This window comes from Lutjanus erythropterus, chromosome 4 (genome assembly GCF_056507025.1).
Source record: "Lutjanus erythropterus isolate fLutEry1 chromosome 4, fLutEry1.hap2, whole genome shotgun sequence".
Lineage (NCBI taxonomy): Eukaryota > Metazoa > Chordata > Actinopteri > Lutjaniformes > Lutjanidae > Lutjanus > Lutjanus erythropterus.
In genome coordinates, this window is record NC_139320.1 from 48,259,912 (window position 1) to 48,268,565 (window position 8,654).

Consider the following 8,654-nt stretch of genomic DNA (forward strand, 5'->3'; position numbering starts at 1 on the left):
AGTGTCAGTATAATCAGGAGAACATGAAAGCACATTTACAGTCTGTTTCTTCAAAGCAGAGCAGAGTGCGACTGTGAGCAGTCAGACTATCTTGACAGTGCAGATACACGCCAGACAGCAATTTCCCCACAGGGGTTAACAAAATAAAACAATTATCTGTCAGTGACAATATCAATATACTCAATGACAGATGATTGTGCAGTAACTGTGTCACCTGAACAGTGAAAAAAAGATATTACTAACTTGTATGACTTGTTTTGTTAAGTGTTAAGTCCGCTATTCCGAACACCCTTGAGAACTCTGATAATTTAGTGTATCTGTGCTTATCAGTAAATGTACAAATCTAACAGTTTGTCAAACATTATAGAAATACATTATCCACAACCCTCTCGTAAATTCGGCATACGTCTTATTGACAAAGCAGCAACTATTTGAACAAAATTTGAACTTGCACAAAAGTTAGTAATTCATTACAATGTTGTGCTACTCTGTTTTATTACATTTACGCCGATCTGAACCTTGTGATTTGTGAAAGATCTTCAGTAGTGTTGTCACGTTATGCATCGACCTGTAAAGGGACAGATTTTTGAATGGAATTTGGCTCGATCGTGGAGCCCGCTGTGCCAAATCCCCTTTAAAAGTATCGTACTTTTACATTTCTATGCTTATTAGCAAATATACAAATCTAATAGTTTGGGGCACATAACGGCTTGCGATTCAACATGAAATTCTTGTCAATTCGGCATGTACATTTTTTGAGAAAGCAATAGTTATTTAGACAAAATTTCAACTTTCATACGTGCTTCACTAGCTACAGCCCCATGCCAAGTAACATCAATTTAGTGAAAAGTGGTCCTGGCAACAACAGGCAGACTGATTATAAAAGTTAATATCTTATTGTTGTAAGTGATTCTTTTTTTGTGAGATATATGCCGAACTTATCTATAACTCTAGGTGATTAGTAAAAAGTCTTATAGCCGTGTCGTTGCATTATAGAAGGGCCGATAAGGCACATACAAGAAAAAATTGACGGATTGGTGAATGGAGTTTGGCTTTTTTTAAAAAATTAAAAAGCGTATAGCTAACCCTGTACGGACAATTATAACACATGTTCCCCATAATATCCCCGGCTAACGGAAATAACATTTAACCGGTGAATAACCGGAGCAGATTGCCTGTTGTTGACAGCCGAATAGCAGACAGTGTCCAGTCCAGACTCGGCATCAGTGAGTCTGACCCCCAGCAGCAGCTCGATGGAGCCCGAGATGGATTACAGATGGCAACGATATAAATATACTTCCAGTAACCACCAACTGCTGACATTGTGCTCAGAGATCGTCCCAAAAAGTCATTAAACAGAAGCTCGTCGTTTTACATACCTTTAATGTCTACTTTGAATTTTCCTTGTTGATAAAAACAAACCAGCTGTCATTTTGCTCTCCCATACATCCCGGAAGTGACGTAGCTTGGCAGCTGAAAACGAGTTTTTTCTTTTTAATTTATTAACTTCATTTAAGGTAGCACCGTTTTAAAGTTCCGCCACAGCTTATTTCTATAGCATGCTATCAAATTTACAAAAACTCAGACGAGCATAATAAAACGGAGTTACCCCCTGAGGAGGAAGCCTGTCTGTGATGTCATGCTGCTGCTGGTGTTACTGCTGATAATGATATTTGTCTTATCCTGTTTCATATAGCTCGCCTGACACTCTGCAGATGTCGTCCTTCCTATAGACCTCTTCACGGCAGCCATATTGATATGAAACAACACAGCAAACGCAGGTGTTAGTGATGATAAGAATTAAGGTCCAGTTCCATTTATAGTAGCAGAGCCTTAGTGAGCCAACATGTAGAACAGCAGCACCTTAACTCTGTTTGACATGAATGGAACGGAACCTTCATTAGTATCATTAGTGACACCTGTGTTTACTATTTCATGTCAAAACGGCTGCTGTGGAAAAGGTAAAACACTCACTGACATACAAGTGGTACACTGAAAAATCTTTTAAAATTGAATACATTAATTTAAGAACGTATCTCTAAAAAAAAAACTAAACACAAATACATAAACTATGAGACTGCTTAAAATTAATCTAAATAAGTTTTGTCTTTCCTGTAATAGTTTTGTTTTTATGAGCCTGCTACATGCATACATAATCCACAGTTACAAGTAAAACTGTGATGGTAGAAAATAAGAAACCTGCTAACTGTCAGCAGTATGTTACTGTATTTTAATGTCAGTCATATTGCTGGTACTTGGACAGCCTGTTTCCTGATACATGGTGTACAAATGGGAAGTAACTGACCAAAAATACTTCCTCACTGTACGTAAGAAGATATTTCAATACTTTACTTGAGTACTTTGCTTTTTTCTGACAACCTTTTTACTTTTACTCCCTATATTTTAACACTTATACCAGCACTTTATACACCTTATATTTTCAGAACAGGTTTGTTAGTTTTAATGCAAAACAGAAACAACACTAAACACAAGAAGATGACAATGTAATGATGAAAATGACAAAGGACATAAAAAGACAAGACAAAAATGACGTAATAGTACATTGTACATGTAAAAGATGTAACAATATGAAAAAAATAATATTGTAGATAACATATTGTAGTTAAGTCAGTACTAGTTGTTGTATTTAATTGTACCATTGTTGCAGTTCAACTCAGGATTACACAGGTTTATTAATTATCACACTAATTATTATAATTCATTGTAGAAGATATTCTAATTCAAGACAGTATTGTACAGGTCAGTTATTGCACAAGTCATTGTAATCACACAGAATTACTGTCATGGCAGTCAGTAATACATGGTTGAAGTACAAATAGAGAATAAATAATAATTCCATGGCTTTTAGGTAAAGGTGGCGTGATTCGTCCAATGAAGGCATGTCTTATGTCATAATAACGTCTATCATTGTGTGTTAAAACTGAGTATAAGTGGGTTTTCTTATAAACTGTACTGGGCTGCATTCCAGACTCTCTTCCACCACCTTCATCCATGACAGCCTGGCATGCGGCCCTTCAACACTGTCCCTTATTGAGCCATGAACAGCGAGGCGGGCGGCTCTGTTTTGGATCTTATTAAGCTCTTGTTTTGAAGCACTGGACCAGATCACAGGACAGTAACTGAGAAGGGATGAAACTAAAGGCCTTATTACACGGTTAATTATTATATCTGTTAAATAGTATGTGGCCTTTCAGATGATCAAAATGCCTCTATTCATTTTGGTAACATCATTATTAATATGGGTTGACTGTGACACTGTTCCACCAACAATCTGGCCTCTTTAACCTGCTACATAGTTACACCCTGCAGAGAGATGCCCCATCTTACCCAGAGCCAACTATCAGCCTCATTTACACCTGGTATTAAAATACAACCTGTATCTGCATGAATAATCTGGATTGTTGTGCAGATTGCGTTTGTAGGTATCTAAGATCTGACACAATGCAAGTCAGACTCCTCCAGACGTGGTCTACACCTTGCATTAACGCGTTTTCCTTATCTGGATAATGTATCCAGATACAGATTACATTTTAATACCAGGTGTAAATAGGGTGAAATTTAGGTGATAAGGTTCTGTAACATTCCGGGTTTTATTATGTTTCCTGTTTTATTTTTTAACACTACCTCTTGTGTCTTTTCAGTTTCCTGTGTTTTCCCGCCCCTCATCAACTGCACCTGAGGCCACTCACTCACCTGCCCCTGATTACCCTCCTTGCCATCCCTGTGCATTTATACCCCCACCAGCTCCACATGTCTCTGCCAGATTGTCTCTATTGTCTGTGAAGCTGCTTGGTGTGATTATAGGCCTCATGTTTCCTTTTGGACTTCGCCTATTTATTGGATTATAGTTTTGTGCCTTTTTTTCCCTGTCTGTTTTTGTTTGCCTTTTTGGACTTAAGTAAAGACAGTGATTTTCATTTGAACCTCACTCTGCCTCCTGTGTGTTCTCTGCACTTGAGTCTCACTTCCCAGAGCTGCTACAGGTTCAGGGCCCTGATATGGACAGTTTTCACAGCAGCCATCCTGACATGAAATTGTAGGGTAATCACATTTATAATTAGTGATGCTAATTAAAGTCCCATTCCAGAGTCAGGGTGCTGCTGTTGTGCATGTTGGCTCACTGGAAAGGCTCTGCTACACTAAATGGAACTGGACCTTAATTAGTGTTGTTGGTAACACCTGTGTTTACCCTACCATTTCATTTCAAAATGGCTGCTGTTTGAATCTTGGTGGTTGTTGGTTTTTCTGTGGCAGACATTTTGACATGCCAGGAAAGCACAGGTATAACTAATACCACTAATGATGGCTGCATTCACTTTAGATGATAAGGTTCAGAGCCCTGGTATGGTGCATGCTGGCTTGCTGGAGTGGTTTAGTGCAATATAAAGTTTGACTGTCTCTGTTTTTGTGATGTGATTTTGTCTTTCATGTGCTGCAGAACAAGAACCTGCTGTAAACAGTTTTAACTGAGTCAGGCCAGTTTAATTGTAACTGTTTTTACAATCTGTAATGTTACTTTTAATCTTTTCCTGTGTAATAATACATGAAATGAAAATGAAACAGTCATTGTTAATTTGTTTAGTAACACCATGAATTAAAATTAATCAAGTACACAGCAGGCAACAATTGGTAACACATTCAAGAAATATTTATCAAATCAAATCAAATCAAATAAAACAAATTATGCAACACATCAAGTACACTATCGGGGGTGTAAATACAGACGGTGTAGCCCGTTGCAGTAGGTCCTGTGGGGTGGTGAGGGGTCTGTAGAGAGAGAGCAGGTCCTCGAGAGGTTCAGTCTGTCACCTCAGATATGTGTGTGTTCAGAGGACCTGATGTTAAATTAATCCTTGAGAAGGCAAAGACACCTCTATAGTTTTATCTTCCTTTTCTCGTTGTCCTTAAAAAAAACTATCAAAAGATATTGAATTAAATTCATAATTTCTTATTGTCTTTGACATTTTTGTCATATACAGATTTGCAGTGATGCTTGCTGTGTAATATGTGTTGATGCTATTTAGTGTCAAGTCTTTTTTTCTTCTTTTTTCTTATCCATGGTTCTGATAACTTTCACTTTGACCTCTCTGCTTCTGCTTTTCCACTACAATAACCTAAGAAACTCATTTTACTCTAATGCCAGCCCGCTGTTGGTAAAATATATTTTCACCACAATGTAAGTCAAAGTTCATGTGCAGCGTGATCAATAATGATCTTGTGTTTAGGTGTCAGGATGGGGGAATGCAATAAAACTCATCACATACCTTTACTCTTTAACTTGTGCTGAATGAAAACTTGGAGGCTGTACAGAACATCTTCAAACTGCACATACAAATGGTACATTTTCAGCACATGTTGTTGTGAATATGCTATAATTGTACAGAAATTTCTGCTTTAAGGATTAACAGAAGTTTTTGTGAGTGGTACAGAGGATATACTAAAATAAATCTATAAATCTACAGAATTTTCCGTTAAGGTAAGGTCCGTAAACTTAACAGAAAATATACTGGTAATATTTTTTCAGGACAATGTCAGTAATTCTACAGATTTTTTTCCCATTCGTGTAGGCTGGAGGAAGTATTTTACAACCTTATGTCATGAAATGTCACTGTGTTATTACAGACTGTTACCTGAAGCACAGGTGGATGTGTGTTTCACATCCTGTTCACTTGAGGGAAAAAAAGAGAATAAGAGTACACAATCTCTTTTTTATGACACATGCACACTGTGTCAAATGAATTTAAATTTGTTAAAGTAAACGGTTTTCAGCTTCACCATCTGTGTTTAAACAAGTTTCATGTTTGTCTGTCGGTAATCTCAACTTATTGCTTCATTTGTAAGGAAAGCTGTGAGTAAAGAGGGTGATGACAAAGAAGACAACAGCACCACCTACAGGAAATCAATATTCATCAACAGTATGTCCAGGAGGGGAACAAAAATATATGGTAAAAATTTAATTTAAATGTTTTATTAAGAAAAATGAATTAAGAGAGCAAAAGAGAGTGTGAGTGTAGAGCAACACAAAAAGCACAATAACCTTCTTTAACCACATCACCACTAATCGAGGACCTGCACATCTGTGGCTTTTGAGGGACTGTGGCACAGTTTGTGTCAGATTTAAGCAGAGCACTGAGCTTCATCACTCGGTGCTCTGGAGCCCTCTAGTGGTCGTGTCACTCACTGTCACATAAATGTCACTGCAGAGTGAAGACGGTCTTGATCGCTGGCTGCTGCTTTGAAACAAATTAATCAGTGGGAGAATCAACCTTATGGTCCACTTTCTGTCCTGTTGTGTGGGCCTTGAAGTGAAAGCAAATGTTGACACTTATTATAGTAAAAATACTACCTCCCTGCACTGGAAAATATATGACTCCTTCTCACTCTGAGTAATTCTAAAAAAATTGAACTGGATCACTGATCCTTATTATCCTACAGAAAAATACTGCCTGAATATATGCAATCATCATGGTTTACTACATGTGACGGCATATATATTGATAAACATATGAGTAAATTTCACAAAATGTACATTTTTGTGTTGTTTCAATTTTTAAAATAAAGTTATTCTCTCTAAATTCATTAATCTTTTAGTCTGGTATTTATGAGAGATAACTGAGTTTGGAAGTCAATGGTCAAATTAACTGTTTATGACTGTTCTATAAGTTATGGAATTCTGGCACTTCTAGTATTAAATTATAAGCCATTTCTCAACATGCGTTCTTCTCTGTTCTTCTGTTCTTGTGTTCTTGTGTTCTTGAGAAACGTCATCAGTCTCAGTCCAAGTACTGTTCCAATTCAAAAGTCCACATCTCGCCAAGTACAGTCAAATACCCGGATGTGTTCTTGCCCCGCCCGTTTTATCGAGGACGCATCGGGTGGTGACTTGTGTGGACTTGGGGCAGCCACATATCCCAGAATGCATTTCATAGCAACAATGGCAGAGGAGGAGACCCACAACTTTAAGTTACAAGTGTCGAAATATGACTGTTTTAGTACCATGGAATGCAATTTTAAGATTATTTTATGCGAGAATGTACACATTAAAACTTCAATGGTCGATTCATCACGATAGCGCGTAGTTTAAAATTTGCTCCGACGTTTTCGGAGATGTGTCGTCCTGCTAATGGGACGGCCAGCATACCTCGCCAGCTGGCAAGATGACCGGGCTGATAGCATTCATGTTACCCCGCTAAAACAGCCTTATCCCGGCGTGACGTTTTGAAATCTGCCGCTGGCTCTGATGTCTCTGTAGAAGTAAAACAAGATATAATTTGTTTTCCGCACATTTAAACCAAAAGATACAGGGTTGTGTTTTATTTCATATTTCGTTTTATTTCAAATATACATTAATGGTGAAAATAACTGGAAGTGGGTAAGCCAAGACGAGCTGAGATGGTGACATCATCAAGTACGCTACTGTCCCAATAGCAGAATGACCGTCCTCCCGTCCTCGAGAGACTGGACTCCCAGATCGAACTTGCGAAGTCCGAACTGCCAAATCCGTAAGTCCGAACTTGGCGTACTTGGTATTGAGGAATGCCTATAGAGATGCACTGATTCCAATTTTCTTGACTGATTCTGATTTCTGATTCTAATTCAGTCTTTTTAAGAACTACAACTGACAGCATTCACAAACATTTTTGCAACTTTTCCAGTAATTGGATGTTCAGAATAAAACACTGACTGTTAAAATACCTTCTACATTTTCTTCAAAAGTGCTCCAGATCACAGCCAGGCCTTACTATATTATTATACTAATATTGTGTACTAGAGGGAACACATTCTCTCAGGATCTTGCTGGACACGATTTCACGTGATTTCAGGTGGACGCAAATGTAAACAAACTGGAGACTGATGCAGTGCAACAGTTTGCAGTAGCAAAACTTTGTGAGTGAGTGAGTAATGTAAGAATCTGCTCCCGTTTCTTCAACTGTAGAACAAGTTTGTTTGTGTGTTGCCCTGCCCACCTTTGGGTATTTTTCTGTTTGCATTTGTAATTTATTGCTGCTTCATATCAGGCCTTCCCTTAATTGCTGAATGAATGTGAGTTTGGTTACAGCTATAACATTGGTTCTCTGAGATGAAGCAATGAGGCCTATGTGGACGACTGTTTGGGCAGATTTGTTGTGAGCTTTAAGATGTAGAATTGTGTTTCCATATTTCTTTTGGTGAATCAAGTTGTAAGACATTTTTTCCTTTGTTTTATTTCAGAAACACACTCAATCACTGCTGTAATCTCCTGCATCGGAAATTTAAGTATCCTCTCAGACCAGATTCTCTGGCTGGAATCATTTTGTCCATAGTTGTCCTATCCAAACCGGTGTGTTCCCGAGGTTCTCATCCTCACAAGAAGTTAAATGAGTCTGGATGAGAAAATGTTTGAGGACACAGTGACACAGGTTGTTTATTGTTCAGTCAGAACAGGAAGTGAGATTTTAACTGTCAGTCTGTGAACAGCAGTCTGCTGCTGGCTAACATTAGCATGAAGAACTAGAAAAGTTTGCTGCTGTTTGGTGACACCGTCAGCTGCTCTGTCTCATTGTAGACTGTCTGTCTTCTCTTTAACCTCTTTTTGGAGTCTGTCACTAACACTGACTTCATGCCAGCATGTGTGCAGCTGTGATCAGCGTTTT